Source organism: Hemitrygon akajei, chromosome 8, assembly GCF_048418815.1.
Source record: "Hemitrygon akajei chromosome 8, sHemAka1.3, whole genome shotgun sequence".
NCBI classification, from domain to species: Eukaryota; Metazoa; Chordata; class Chondrichthyes; order Myliobatiformes; family Dasyatidae; genus Hemitrygon; species Hemitrygon akajei.
In genome coordinates, this window is record NC_133131.1 from 156,288,505 (window position 1) to 156,305,642 (window position 17,138).

Sequence of the window (17,138 nt, forward strand, 5' to 3'; positions counted from 1 at the left end):
CATTGAGCCAAGAACATGACTTTGAATTGCACCACAGCAACTGGGAATTTTAGTACAAGTAAAGAAGTTATAACTGGAAATACAAAATAAATAGGCGTTTATGGAACTATGAGAACTCATCAGGCTCACTGATATAGAGTTGTACTGCACAGTAACAGTTTCTTCAGCCCATCACATCCATACCAACATTTATGACCTTCTACACTGATTCTACCCACCTGCATTAGGGCCATATTCAATACCAGGGGCGGCCAAACCACGGCTCATGAGCCACATGCGGCTCATGGAAATATGTTGGTTGACCTCCTTTTTACCATGTGCTGCCATTGCGTAGAAATGAATGGGAAAGCATTTTGGCGATAAATAGAACCACGGGAAATCCCTTGAGACTTAATTCCATCGCTCAAGAGTTGGTGAGAATTGCTACGTGGCGCCGAAGACAGCTTGGAGACAGAGGCACGAGTTTCAAAATACACGAGGTAGATCTACGTCGTTTGGCACTCAAAGTGTTAGTGAGTCTAGGCCCGGCCTCCCTCATGTCATGTATGTTAACGCAGTGTAACACAGGACGTTGAATTGTGCAGACCTAGTTGGTACGCTGCGGATACAAGTTTTGTTTACAAGTGTCTGTGAAAATTTTGTGAAGGAAGATGGTGTCATCAAATTGTAAGAAATGAAAATATGAAGATGAAAACAGACATTTTAAGCCACAGTGGGAGGAAAATTTTGCATTCACTGTTACAGGAGGTAAACCACTGTGTCTTATCTGCAATGTGTCACTCAGTCATTACAATGCCAGTAATTTGAAATGCCACTATGAAACAAATCACAAAACCTTCTCGGCTGATTATCCACATAAATCCAAATTACAGAAAAACAAATTAACTGTTAAAATCATCTCTAAGTAGCCAGCAGACACTGTTGACAACGTTCAGTAAGGAAGCCGATACGACGACTAAAGCTAGTTTTGTTATGTCATGGAATATTGCTCGTGCTAAACGCCCATATTCTGATGGTGAATTTGGTAAGAAGAATATAGCTGAAGTTGTTGCAGTGTTAGATCCAAATAACGCAAAACTTCAGCAACTAATAGCACAAACACCAGTTTCACGCCACTCTACAGAGAGGCCTATCTCCCAGATCAGTGCTGATGTTGCAGGCAAAATGCAAAATGATATAAAGAATTCCCTTACATTCAGCTTAGCTCTTGACAAATCTAAGCCTTAGACAAATAAATATCATTAAAAATATCTCAGTTTTTTTCCCTTTTATTTTTGGCAGTCTAATCTTATGTTACTGAAATGCAAATTCACATATTTTTCTTAAATGTTCCCGTAGTTTATTACCATTTTAAATACACTCAATATAGTTAAAACAATCATCAGTCAGGATTTTGAAAACATTTGATATATATGTACATTATGATTACTGAAACTAATACAAATTAACAGTTTAAAAACTACATGCATGAATAAATATTATTCCATACATGTATTTCTTAAAATTTATATAAAATGTTTGTAACAAAATATGTATGTAACAATAAAAATGTGTGTGTAAGTTTGTTCATGTTTTGCGGCTCTCAAACATCTGAAGTTAATCGTATGTGACTCTTACAGTAAGTAAATTTGGTCACCTCTGTTCTGTACCTTCTATGCAAGGCATCTTCTGTGGATCGAGATCGATGGAGTAATCCAGCGCTTTGCTGTCTCTGAGAAGATTACAGGAAGTGAACTCAAACCCTTGAGGATTCAAGGCGAAGAACTTCGAGATGGGACGCGAGTTAGTGATTACTTCATTTTGCCGCTTAATGCTTTCATTATTCACCGATTAAAGTAACGAGGAAGATTGAAACATTGAGGCGAATGCAGAAGGTGAGTGAGGGTTCAGCACCGACTATCTCTGGTGCTGGAGGACCTTGTGTGGCCTATCGCTGTGCCTGGAGGGTAGGCTTCTGCACCTGAGCTACATTTCTGTCTTCCATGATGTTGGAGGATATTACCAAGGCTATGTGTTGACAGATCTGGTCTACGGACTATGAGCTTTTTCAGTATTATGGTTTTTATATTCTGTGTTGTCGCCTGTTCTTTCACATTGTTTTTTGTGCGGGGGAGTGGGGTTTGGGACTGATGTTCTTGGTGCATGTTTTGTGCAGGAGGAAGTATGTCTGGGGCTAATGTTCTTGTTGCATTTCGTGCAGGGGAGAGGGATTTCAGAGGCCGAGGTTTTTGTTGTGTTTTGTGCGGGGTAGGAGGACTTAGGTGTGGGAATGTTGATGATCGTGTTGCCATTCTTTTTTGTGTGGGAGGTGGGTTTGCTGTTTCTCTTTGAACTTACTTCTATGGTTTCTTTGTTTCGTGGCTCTCTGGAGATGAAGGATCTCAGAGTTGTATATTGTGTTACGATCCAGCAACAATGAATATATAATTGAGACAGGTTTTTTATAACAAATAAAACATTTATTAAACACTGCTCAAAAAAAAACCCAAAAGTAAACAAACAACTAGCTTAACCGGAAGTCAGCTGCGATACGGCAGCTAAAATAGTTCTTAAAGCGAGAAATGCAAACTCAGTTCTTTAAAGTAGTATTGCAAAAGAGTCCAAAATGATTTACAGTCAGTTAGGAGAGACTTTCCTTGGAATATGTAAATCCTCTTTCGCGACGTTACTGCTGATCCCAGCCGAAGTATGCTTTGACAAGGGATTTACGATTGAAGGAAATAAAACAGTTTAAAGCACAGGGGCGCCGCAGGGAACCGTACTCTCTCCGGTCCTGTTCACCCTGTACACATCAGACTTCCAATATAACTCGGAGTCCTGCCATGTGCAGAAGTTCGCTGATGACATGGCCATAGTGGGGTGTGTCAGGAATGGACAGGAGGAGGAGTATAGGAAACTGATACAGGACTTTGTGATATGGTGCAACTCAAACTACCTGCGTCTCAATATCACCAAGACCAAGGAGATGGTGGTGAACTTTAGGAGATCTAGGCCTCATATGGAGCCAGTGATCATTAATGGAGAATGTGTGGAGCAGGTTAAGACCTACAAGTATCTGGGAGTACAGTTAGACGAGAAGCTAGACTGGACTGCCAACACAGATGCCTTGTGCAGGAAGGCACAGAGTCGACTGTACTTCCTAAGAAGGTTGGCTTCATTCAATGTCTGTAGTAAGATGCTGAAGATGTTCTATAGGTCAGTTGTGGAGAGCGCCCTCTTCTTTGTGGTGGCGTGTTGGGGAGGAAGCATTAAGAAGAGGGACGCCTCACGTCTTAATAAGCTGGTAAGGAAGGCGGGCTCTGTCATGGGCAAAGTACTGGAGAGTTTAACATCGGTAGCTGAGCGAAGGGCGCTGAGTAGGCTACAGTCAATTATGGAAAACTCTGAACATCCTCTACATAGCACCATCCAGAGACAGAGAAGCAGTTTCAGCGACAGGTTACTATCGATGCAATGCTCCTCAGACAGGATGAAGAGGTCAATACTCCCCAATGCCATTAGGCTTTACAATTCAACCGCCAGGACTTAAGAACTTTTTAAAAGCTATTATTAATGCTTTTTGAGATAGTGATTTAGATGCATATCATATTTTTTTTTACTGAGTTAAGTATTGTATGTAATTAGTTTTGCTACAACAAGTGTATGGGACATTGGAAAAAAGTTGAATTTCCCCATGGGGATGAATAAAGTATCTATCTATCTATCTATCTATCTATCTATCTAAAGGCACTGACCTTTCCTTGGCGAAACTTTGCGTCCAACTCTTTCTGCTTTCAGAAATGCAGGAGTTATCATGGACACAGGTTACTAACTCCTTCTACGAAGATTAAATAAAGGTCGAACCTGCTTTATAGCCGACAACACCAGCTTCCCGAACTTCGATAAATCTTCACTCTCCGACTGGACTGAACTGGCAGTATTGTAGCAAAACTGACGGCAATAACCTTTAAGACTAAAGGCAGAAATTAAAACTCCACTTTAAAACAAAACTGCGTCATAACATCGAATACGTAGCGGAACGGAGTCACTGAATGAATTCAACCACAAACTGCCCCGTGTCACAGGGAGGAGTTCCCCTTTTATACCCTGTTGAGAAAAACTATCACATGACCTCTCACTGACGGGCAAATTACGGCACTCCACCATCACAAGACCATTACATCATGCCCAGCATAGCCTCAGTTACATCATGGTCATGTGACAGGCACAAGATACCCACAGGTCCATAACAATTGTTATCATACATTGATAATAAATGAACCTTCGAAGTATCATATCAGCCAATGTGTGGCAGAAGCTCATTGCATAAGTGCATGCAGGTGTGGTAAAGAGGCCCAGTCATTGTCCAAACATCAGAATGGGGAAGAAATGTGGTCTAAGTGACTTTGACCATGGAATGATTCTTGGTAGCAGACAGAATGGTTTGAGTATCTCAGTAACTGCTGGCCTCCTGGGATTTTCATACACAACAGTTTATAGAGAATCATATGAAATCCAAATAAACTGTTGGGCAGTTTTGTGGGCCTTGTTAATGAGAGTGGTCAGAGGAGAATGGCCAGACTGGTACAAGCTAACAGGAAAGGAACAGCAACTCAAATAACCACACGTTACAGCAGAAGAGCATCTCTAAATGCAAATCACGTCAAACCTTGAAGTGGATGGGCTACAGCAGCAGGAAACCATAGACATACACTCAGTGATAACTTTATTAGGTACTAATAAAGTGGTCACTGAGCATTTACACACTTTGTTAGTAAATTCAGTTTGAACTTTGACGTTTCAGATATCAACCATTTTTTGTGTAAACTTCTTACTCCTAAGATCCTCTTTAAATATCCTACCTCGCATTGTAAAACCATGTTATTTTCTGTTGGATGCAACTGCGGTGGGGAGAAAAGATCTTATCCATTTAGTCTATCTATGCTTCATAATGTATCAGGCCACCCTCCAGCCTCCTTCCTCCAGAGGAAACAGTCGAAGCCTATCCAGTTTCTTCCCGTAACAAAGGTCTTCCAATCCAGTGAAATTATTTCCTTCTATGTTACAAAAATATATTTACAAATGTAATGAAAGAATCATAGAAGATTTAGTTGGATCCAATAACAGATCATAAATTCATAATTCAGTCAACGAATCTGGAGCAACAGAGAAACTGCTGGAGGAACTCAATAGATCAGGCAGCATCTGTTGAGTGAAATCAACAAATCAACAGTCAGTGTTTCGGATTAATTTGAACTTTTAATCTTTCTGACCGCTTAACTTAGTCTTTAGCTCTTCGAGGCTTCAGTCAGAGAAAGCAAAAAAGAGAGGCTCAAGATTAAGTTTTTTTTCTCTCCTTCACTTCTTTATATCTGCTCAGCTGGGACAGTAGAGATGCCAGGCAGATAGAGGACTGCCCCTCTTGTGGGGTGTGGGAAGGCAGATAGACCTCTGGTATCCCTGGTGACTAGAACTGCAAGAAGTGCATCCAGCTACAGCTTCTAACAAACCGTGGTAAGGAGCTGGAGCTGGAACTGGATGGACTTCGGGAGGCTGAAAAGATGATAGATATGACATATAGAGAGGTAGTTTACAACCAAGATGCAGGACACAGGAAACTGGGTAGCAGGAAGGAGAAAGGGGTTAAAGAACTAGTGCAGAGTACCCCTGTGGCCTCAACAATAGGTTTATCACTGGATACTGTTGGGAGGAGGGATTGACCTAACAGAGGAAAGTCACAATGGTTGGGCGTCTGGCACTGCGTCTTCCTCTGTGACTCAGAAGGGAAGAGGGGAGAAAAGGCACGTTGTGCTGATAGGGGATTCATTTGTTAGATGTTCTGTGGGTATGTTACCTCCAGGTGCCAGGGCTTGGGGCATCTTGGATCGAGTCGTCAACATTCTTAAGTGGCAGAGTGAACAGCCAGAGGTTGTGGTCCAAGTAGGTTCCAATGACATGGGTAGGATGACTGATGAGGTTCTGCGTAAGGGGTTTGGGGAGTTAGGTGCTAAGTTAAGTCATGTTTAATGTCATTTAACTATATACATGCATGTAATGTATATAACTCCCAGGAACTTAGTGTATTTAACTCTCTATGGAGGAGCCATGGGATGGTTTGTCTGCACCTTCCTGAAGTCCACAATGATTTCCTTTGTCTTCTCCACATCAGGGTTTTGATCTCAGGATTGCTACTTGTGCCACATGCTAATGAGGTCAGAACTAGGAAGATTATACAATTTAATATATGGCTAAGGAGTTAGTGTAGGAGGAAGGGAGTAGATTTTTGGATGCTGGGGCTCTTTTCCAGGGAAAGTGGGGCATGTACAGAACGGATGGATTGTAGCTGGACTCAAAGGGGACTAATATCATTGCAGGAAGGTTTGCTAATGCTACATGATGGGTTTAAACTAGCTTTGCAGGGGCATGGGAACCAGAGTGCCAGGACAGTTAGTGGAGAGGTTCTGGAGGCAGATGTTGGTAAGACCTCAGACAAATTTAGAAATCAAAATGTTGAGCATAGTGTGACTAGTGTCCTGAGCTGAGTATATTTCAATGCGAGAAGTGTCGTGGGAATGGCAGATGATAGTGCTGAAAATGAGGCAGCTGATATACAAATAGAGGCAATGTGTAATGAGGAGAGACTGTTGATAGGGCAAAATTGCAGTCAACAGGGTGAGTTGCAACATAAAAGGTGGACAAAATCAAAAAGGGGGAATATAGAACTGAAGGTGTTATATTTGAATGCACACAGTATACAGAATAAAGTAAATGAAATTGTAGCACAGTTTCGGGTTGGCATGAATGATGTTGTAGGCATCACTGAATCATAGCTGAAAGATTATAGCTGGGAGCTTAATATTCAACGATACACATGGTATCGAAAGGACAGGCAGGAAGGCAGAGGGAGTGGTATTGCTCTGTTGATAAAAAATGAAATTGAATCATTAGAAAGTGACATTGGGTTGGAAGTTGTTGAATCATTGTGGATAGAGCTCAGGAACTGCAAGGGTAAAAAGACCCTGATGGGAGTTGTATACAGACCACCAAACAGTAGTAAGGATGTGGTCTACAGATTTAAAATGGGAGATAGAAAGTGCATGCCAAAAGGGCAATGTTACAAAAGTCATGGGGGATTTCAATATGCAGGTAGATTGGGAAAATTCAGGTTGGTGCTGGATTCTGAGGGGGAGTTTCTAGAATGCCTACAAAATACCTTTTTAGAGCAGCTGGTGTTTGAGCCACCTAGGAGATCAGCAATCTGGATTGGGTGTTGAGCAATGAATCAGAATTGATTAGAGAGCTTAAGTTAAAAGAACCCTTCGGGGAAATGGAAGAGTCGGGGAATGGGCCAAATGGCCTAATTCTGTTCCTATATCTTGTGGTCTTAACCATTTTACCATTCAGACATAAGAAATAGGAGCAAGAGTATGCCATCTGACCTGTCCACTGATCTGTTATTCAACAAGGTCATGGTTGATCTGGCCGAGCACTCAACTCTATTGGCTTTTTCCAAAAAACCCTCAAATTCTAACTGTGTCTGAAATATAGTTAATGACGTAGCATCGATTGCTTCCTTGGGCAGGGAATTTCACAGATTCAATACTCTCTGGAAAAGCAGTTCCTCTTCATCTTTGTCCTAAATCTTTTTTCACAAATCTTGAGGCTATGTCCCTAGTTATAGTCTCACCTGCCAGTGGAAACAACTTTCCTCCCTTTATCTTGGCTATAGCTTCTGGACTTCATGTACTTCCATAAAATCATCTCTCATCCTTTTAATTTCCAGTAAGTATAGTCTCAGGCAACTCAATCTCTCCTCACAGGCTAACCCAATCAACCTGGTGAACCTCCTCTGCACCATCTCAAAAACCAGTATATCTTTTCTCAACTAAGAAGATTGAAACTGCATGCAACACTCTGGCTGCTGCCTCACCGGTCTCCTGTACAGATGCATCAAAACCTCCCTGCTCTTAAATTGAAACCCCTAGCAATGCAGCCAACATTCCATTTGCCTTCCTGATAATCCGTTTCTCCTGCAAACCAACCCTTTGCAATTTATGCACAACCACAACCACCCCCAAATCACTCTGCGCTGAAGCATACTGCCCTATCTTCCTGATCAGCATGTTGCAACTCCTACGTGCTTATGTCTCATACTGTTACTCCGTCCAAAGTGAAACCTAACATGAACGGCTGACAACAGAAAATCTGCAGATGCTGGAAATCCAAGCAACACACACAAAATGCTGGAGGAACTCAGCAGGCCAGGCAGTATCTATGGAAAAAAGTACAGTCCATGTTCTGAATGCTTCACACTTATATGAGATCAATGCATTTTATGCACACTTTTGAAGGGAGAATAAAACTACACCTGGGCAAATCCCTGCAGCATCTGGTGACCCTGTGTCTCGGAGGCTGACATCAGAACATCTTTCAAGAGGGTGAGCCCTGGCAATGCATAGGCCCTGATGATCTACCTGGTAGGGCTCTGAAAACCTGTGCCAACCAACTGGCAAGAGTGTTCAAGGACATCTTTAATCTCTCACTGCTGCAGTCAGAAGAACCTTCCTGCTTCAAAAGGACGATGGTCATACCAGTATCCAAGAAGAACACGGTGAGTTGCCTCAATAAGTATCACCCAGATGCACCAACGTCTACTATGATGAAGTGCATTGAGAGGTTGGTCATGACTGGAATCAATTCTGGCCTAATCAAGGGCCTGGACCAGCTGCAATTTGCCTTTTGCCACAGTAGGTCTACAGAGAAAGCAATCTCACTGGCTTTCCACTGGATCTCCTGGACAATAGTAATACCTAAGTTAGGCTACTGTTTATTGATTACAGCTCAGCGTTCAACACAATCACAGCCTTTAGTTCTATTTCAAAAAGCTCCCAAACATGTTCCTCTATACCTCTCTCTGCAACTGGATCCTAGACTTCCTCACCAGGAGACCACAGTCAGTGTGGATCGGAAATAACATCTCCCCCTTGCTGACAATCAACAGTGGCGCAGCTCAAGGATGCACACTTAGTCCACTATTCTCTCCACACCCACAATTATGTGGCTAGACGCAGCTCAATCGCATTTATAAATTTGCCAATGACACAAATATTGTTGGCAGACTTTCAAGCTGTGACGAGGAGCCATACAAGAGTGAGATAGAGCCGCTGGTTGAGTGGTGTCACAACAGTAACCTTTCACTGAACACCTGTAAGACAAAGGAATGAATTGTTGACTTCACAGATGCGAAGCCAATGGTCCACACATTAGTCCTAGGCAGAGGGGTCAGAAGTAGAAAGGGTGAGCAGTTTCAGGTTCCTGGGTGTTAACATCTCTGAGGATCTATCCTGGGTCCAACATATTAATGCTGTTACAAAGAAGGTACAATGATGGCTGTATTTCATTAGAATCTGAGAAGACTTGGTATGCCACCAAAGACTCTCCCGAATGTCCACACGTGTACTGTGGTGAGCATTCCAACTAGTTGTGTCACCATCTGGTAAGGAGACGCCAGTGCACAGAATCAGAAAAAAGCTGCAGAAAGTTGTAATCTCAGCCAGCTCCATCATGAGCAGTAGCCTCCCCAGCATCCAGGACACTTTCAAAAGGCAATGCTTCAAAAAGGCGGCATCCATCAATAAGGACCCCCATCACTCCGGGAGGAGGTGCAGGAACCTGAAGGCACACACTCAACCATTCAGGAACAGCTTCTCCCCTCTGTCATCAGATTTCTGAATGGACAATGAATCCATGAACACTTCCTCACTAATTTTTCCTCCTTTTGCACTACTTATTCAATTTATTTTTTGTTTATATATATCTTATTGCATCTTAGTTTTTTATTATTATGTATTATAATGTATTGCTGCCCCATAACAACAAACTTCATGACATATGCCAGTGATATTAAACCTGATTCCGATTCTGATTCTTCTGTCTATGTGTTGACTCGCTGACTCTATAACTTGTCCCATGTACACATTGATCAAACAACCTTGTTTGCAAGTTATTACCATGGTCACTTAGTTTCGCCCGATCAGCATGACACCTCACCCTCCCTAAAACTTAATTAGCTGCTTTTGTCTCCTTCCCAGTTCTGTTGAAGCATATTTTTTTTTTGTTTTTTATTTAGGGTGATATGTACCAGGTATGCTCAGATAGGAAATGCATTCTGCTGCTGCTATACATATATTTTCATTCTGCAAGATCCTTTTGATGCATACTTGTCTATACATAACCAGTACAGCAAATAATAAAATATGCAACGTGTATGTATTCTAGAGAGGTATGGAGAGAGACAATCAGACAAAAAAAATACTTTGCACAATAAAACTCTGATAACCTGCTACATGTTTGAAAATCCTAAAGGTCTGGCATCTTATTTACCTGGCTTCATTTCCCACACTCCATCTAGCCTCATCAGCATCCCATTTCCTTTATTCCCTTTAAGCTCACCATGGCCCTGTTCCCAAGTTTCTTTTAAACTCATTTGGCTCACCAGAAAATTTATTGTAACGTTAGTAAGTACAGAAGCCTGAAGTCCCGCACAGCCGGGTTCATGAACAGCTATTTCCACTCAACCTACTCACTACAGCTTGGTCACTTTGCACTAAAACGCACCATTTTTTTTTGTTCTATTTGTGATCTTTCTGTTAAAAGTTATGTTTAATTTATGTTTTTCTTGTGAATGTTTGATGCTACGTGCTGGTGATGCTGCAGCAAGTACGTTTCTCAATGCACCTATACTTAGAGGTAGTTGTACAATAAACGCGACACTGACTCTGCAAATAAAAAGAAGTACATTTGTGTAGTAGTAATATTCAATAATCTGGAAAATCTGCTGATCTGTCACCGCCAAAGTCCCAAGAGCGGCAGATAATCAGAGTTAATGTATTTATGTCCATATTCATAACTATATAGATTTCTACGATGAGATTTAGAGATGTAATACTTAACCCCTAAACACTCAGTGGCCACTTTATTAGGTATACCTGTACACTTACTCATAGTGCAAATTTTTCATCAGCCAATCATGTAGCAACAGCAACTCAGAGCACAGAAGCATGCAGACATGGTCAAGATGTTCAATTATTCAGACCAAATATCAGAAAGGGGAAGAAATGAGATCTAATTTTCTTTGACCGTGGAATTTGGTGCCAGGTGGGGTGTTTTGAGTGTCTCAGAAACCTGCTGATTTCTTGGGATTTTCACAAACAACATTCTCTACAGTTTACAGGGAATGTTGCGAAGAGCAAAAATCATCCAGTGAGTGGGCAAAAATGAGAGAGGTCAGCGGAGAAAGGCCAGACTGGTTCAAGCTGACAGGAAGGTGACCGTAACTCAATTAACAGTTCATTACAACAGTGGTGTGCAGAAGAGCATTTCTGAACACGTAACATACCGAACCTTGAAGAGCAGAAGAGCGCGAGCATACACTCAGTGGACATCTTATTAGCTACAGGAGGTATGTGGTGTTATATTAGAAAGTTACTGCTTCGTTAACTGCAGGCTGAAGATCAACCTCTCAATTCTAAAGATAAAGATCTTCTTTACTTATCATATGCACATCAAAATATACTGTGAAATGTATCGTTTGCGTCAAATCAAATTAGCGAGGATTGTGCTCAGCAACCTGCAAATGTCACCACACTCCTAGTGCCATCATAGCCCCACAACTTACTAATCCTAACCACACATCTTTGGACTGTGGGAGGAAACTGGAACACACAGAGGAAACCATGAAGTCATGGGGATGAAGTAGACAGCGGAGGGAATCGAACCCCAATCTTAGATGGCTTTGTAAAGTGTCGCTCTAACCGTTACACTATTGTGCCATGCACTTCAGCAGCTGCATTTAAGTCATCTCCTTATTGCTGTAAAAGGAGATGTCCCAACTCTCATGCCAAATTTTGGAAATACTTTGAAAAAAATAGCAGAAAGAGTGAATTCATTTTGCTTGCTTCCCTGGAAGTCTCCCAATCCTTCACCAAGGCAGATCGAGTAAAGGTCCGTGGGAACTATGGGATTGTAGTACAAACGAGGGAATGGAATGATTATTGCCAGGGGTGTTAAACAGCCTCCGACAGTTCTACGATCCAGTTTTTGGTTTCATAGTCTCAGATGAAAAGAGAATGTATGATACATGTCTGAATCACTGTCACCATCTGGCTAACACTCTCGTTCAATATTAAACCTCACCATAATTTATCTCTCACTATTGATCTGCAAAATGGCCAATAACAAATATGGGCAGGTATTCTAATTAGCATGTAATTCCTTAGACAGCCTAATTCCTTAGACAGCCAAATTCCTTAGACAGCCTAATTCCTTAGACAGCCAAATTCTTTCAGCAAGGCCATATTTAACATTGATCAAGATTCAAAAGTTCATTTGAGTCCTTTATTACTCAAGTGTATATTACTTCAGATAATCAGTCTGAATTATTTCATTTTTAAGAAGGATGTGAAAGATTCAGAGGGGGTGAGGGATTTATCAGAACGTTGCCTGGATTGAAGAACATGTTTTTGGAGTAAAGGAAGATAAGTGGAGACTTGATAGAGATAGACAAAATCAAAGACATATTATAGACTGAGTGGACAGCCAGCGGCTTTTTCCCAGGTGCAAACGGATAATACCAGGGGGCAGAGTTTTAAGGTGATTGGAGGAAATTATAAGGGGATGTCAGAGGTAACTTGTTTACACAGAGATTGGGGGGGGGGTGTGGAATGCCATGCCAGGGATGGTGGTTAGAGGCAGTTACAATAGGGGCATTTAAGAAACTCTCAGATGAAAGAAGAATGGAGAGCTATGTGGGAGGTAAAGGTTAGATTGTTCTTAGAGTAGATTAAAATGCTGGCACAACATTGTGGGCCAAAGGGCCTATACAGTGCTCAACTGTTCTATGTTTTGTGCTATAATCAAAGCTGTCACTGATACAGTTACTTATCATATTTGACAAAATTTCCAATTTCAGTTGGGTTCATTGAGTTGTCCAGTGGAGAAACAAGCTGTCATCCATGCTACTCAAGGTGTCAATGAGCAAGGCCCATTTGCTGGCATTTGTCCCATATCCCTCTAGACCAGGAGTTCCCAACCTTTTTTATGCCAAAGACCCCTACCAATAACCGAGGGGTCTGCGTATCCCAGATTGGGAACCCCTGCTCTAAACCTTTCCTGTCCATGTGTCTATCTAAATGTATTTTAAATATTCTAATTGTAATCACCTCTACCACACCCTCAGGCACCTTGTTCCATATATCCACCACCATCTGCGGAAAAAGTTACCCCTCAGATCCCCTTTTAAATATTCTCCTCTCATATTAAACCTACTGTTTCATGTTTTGGATTCCCCTACTCAGGGGAAAGGACTGTAACCATTCACATTAATTCTGCTTCTCATAATTTTATAAACCTCCGTAAGTGCATCCCTCAGTCTCCTGAGTTTCAGGGAAAACAATGGCAGCCTATATAGCCTCTTGTATAGCTCGGGGCCTCCAACCCAGGTAATGTCCTTGGGAATATTTTGTGCACCCTCTCCAGCTTAATCACATCTTTTGTTCAGTGTCCAGTTCATTACTCGGTTGAAATAACTATATTTCAATAATCAAGTTGAAAAATCCCAAGGACTCTCTCTCCAGTTCATCATGTCTCCACTGGCTGTAGTGTTTACAGATTTGCCCTTTGTAATTAAGAGAAAATACAGGAATCAATATGAATATTTAGTTGTGCATGAACATGTCCCACAGGAACATACCCTAAATATCTTGCGCTGTATTGCATGGTGTCTCCATGGGTTTTAAAAGCCTTTAAATCATAATAACTATGTATTTTTTTATTCATTCAAGAGATGTGTGCTTTTCAGACAGAGCCAGCATTTAATTGCCCATCTGTATTGCTCTTGAGGAGGTGGTGATGAGCTGTCTCTGCAGTCCTTGAGGTGTGGGCATACCCACAATGCTGTAAGGAAGGGAGCCTCAGGATTCTGGCCAAGCATCAGTGAAGGATCTTTAAGGAACCTCACCACCCAGGACGTGCCCTCTTCTCATTGCTACCATCAGGGAGGAGCCTGAAAATACACACTCAATGTTTTGGCAACAGATTCTTCCCCTCTGCCATCACATTTCTAAACAGACTATGAAACCCATGAGTGCTAACTCACTTTCTGCTCCCTCTTTGCACTACTTATTTTTTATATATGTTTCTTATCATAACATTGCAATTTTTAATATATTGCTCTGTAATGCTGTGAAACAACAAATTTCATGACATGTCAGCGATTGTGCCTGATTCTGATTCTGGAATGTCAATACAGTCAGCCCTCCTTATCCGCGGGGGTTTGGTTCTGAGACCACACCCCCCCCCCCCCCCCCCCCCCGCGGATACCAAAAAAACGCGGATGCTCAAGTCCCTTATTTAACCTGAATCAGTGCGGTGGTCTTTAGGACCCAACAACAACACCGGACTTTATTTAACATGTTCAATAGGGTGGACATTAGGACCCGGCGCAGCTCTGAATCCACGGTGTCCCTGTTCACGAAAATAATCACAATCGTGATTGAAAATAAGATGGAAGTAATAAAGTGATCGGAAAGAGGTGAAACGCCATCGGTCATTGGAAAAGTGTTAGGCTACAGTCGGTCAACGATTGGAACAATTTTAATGGAGCATGTAAAAGGCCCTGCCCCGGTGAAAGCTACAATTATTACTAAGCAACGCAGTGGTTTAATTATTGAAATACGTATGTTTCTTAAGTGTTTTATATGCATAGAAAGGTAAAATATGTACTGTATACTAAGAAAAACATTTGACTAACTGACGCTAAATAATACCAGATGTACCTGTTCCGACTTCAAATCTGATTTAAAGACGGACTCAGGAACGGAACTCACTCATAACCCGGGGACTGCCTGTACTTTTAAGTCATTTCTAGATTACTTATAATACCTAATACAATGTAAGTGCTATGTAAATAGTTGTATACTGTATTGTTTAGCGAATAATGACAAGAAAAAATAGTCTGTACATGCTCAAGCAATGAGTGCTGGAGAGAGAACTTCCGGGTTTTCCTGATCCGCGGTTGGTTGAATCCGCGGATCAGGAGGGCCGACTGTATAGATATTTACAAATCAGGATGATGTGTGGTTTGGAGAGCAATTTCCTAGTTTTTATCCTCTCATGCTTGTGCAGCCCTTATCCCCATAGCCGATAAAAGTTGTGAGTTTTGGAAACGTGCTATCTAAGGAGTATTAGTCTGGCACTATGAATTTCATTCCCTAATAGTTCAGAATGCATGTGATGTTTACCTGTCATCCTATTAATGGAATCCTTCAGGAATGAGAAGTCTATGAAAAGCCAATCTATCAGAACTGCAATAACATCCACCTGTAACTCAACAAAAGATTATAAGCAATATGAATGCTGAGATTGATACTGGTGCTATGCTGTGAAACATAAACTTCAATATGTCATTCAGTACATTATGCATGTGCAACGCCATTTACCTGTTGACTAGGTGTTCTAAATCCCACAGGGGCAGTTGATGAACACAAGGGGTCCTGTAGATCCAATCCAGAGAAACTGACACAAAGTGCTGGAGGAACTCGAGAGTTTAAGCAGCATCTATTGAGAGGAATAAACAGTCAAAGGGTCTCAGCCCAAATATCAACTGTTTATTTCTCTGCATAACTGCTGCCTGGATTGCTGAGGTGGTCATGGGAGGCAGTGGAGATTACTCTGAGTCACTGGACTGGGCCATGTTCAAGGACTCCTCTGTGGATCGAAAGCAATACACCATGGTTGTCACAGACTTTATTACAGCAGTTGTAGATGAGTGTGTCCCCGCAAAATCAATCAGTGCCTGCCCATCCGGAAGCCGTGGATGAACCATGAGATCCACAATCTACTGAGGGCCAGATCAGTGGCATTCAGGTCTGGCAACCAAGAAATTTACAAGAGGTCCAGGTACGATATCTGGGAAACCATCTCACAGATGAAGTGACAATTCTGGATTAAATATGAAACAATGAAGGATGTTTGACATTTGTGGCAGGGCTTGATTGCTATCATTTCCTTTAAAGTAAAATTAAGCAACAAGTGACAACAGGGCTTCTCTTCCAGATGAGTTCAATGCCTTCTATGCTTGCTTTGTCCGTTAAAACATAGAGGAACCATCACAAACTCCCACAGCCCTGAATGATCCTGTGATTTCAGTCTCTGAGGCTGATGTGCGAATAGCCCTCAGGAAGGTGAACTCACGAAAACCATTTGGCCCAGAAGGGCACCAAAGACCTATGCTGATCAACTGGCTGGACTGTTCACAGAGACCTTTAACCTCTCACTTCAGCACTCTGAGGTACCCAACTGCTTCAAGCAGGCTTCAATTATACCGGTGCCCAAGAAGAATATGGTAACCTGCCTCAATGGCTATTGTCCAGAATCACTTACATCCAAAGTGATGAACTATTTTGAGAGGCTGCGATGAAGCATATCCACTCCTGCCTGATAAGTGACTTGGATCCACTCCAATTTGCCTATTGGAGCAACAAGCCCAGAGAAGATGCCACCTCATTGAGATGTGACTCAATCCTAGATCATCTGAACAGCAAAGATGCGTACATCAGGATTCTTTTTATTGATTACAGCTCGGCATTCAAAGGTATCATCCCATCAAAACTAATCCTTAAGCTTCAAGTCTCAATCTATAAGCCTCACTACCTCCTTGTGCAATTGGATCCTTGGTCTCCTCACTTGCTGACCCCAGTCAGTTTTGATTGGCAACAACATCTCCTCCACAATGTCCATCAGCACAAGAGCACCACAAAGCTGTGTTCTTAACCTCCTCCTCTACTTGCTTTTCACTTATGACTGTAAGGCAAGCACAGCTCCAATGGCATATTCAAGTTTCATAATAACACCACTGTCGTAGCTGGAAACCAGGCAGTGTGCCAGTCCACATCTGAGGGTAAGAGGTGGAGAGGGTCAATAACTTTAAGTCCCTCAGTGTTATCATTTCCGAGGGCCTGTCCTGGGCCCTGCACATGTGCAATTACAAGGAAAGCATGACAACACCTCTACTTCTTAGGAGTTTGCAAAGATTCAGCATGACATCTAAAACTTTGACAAACTTCTTTAGATGTGGGTATATAGGGTATATTGACTGGCTG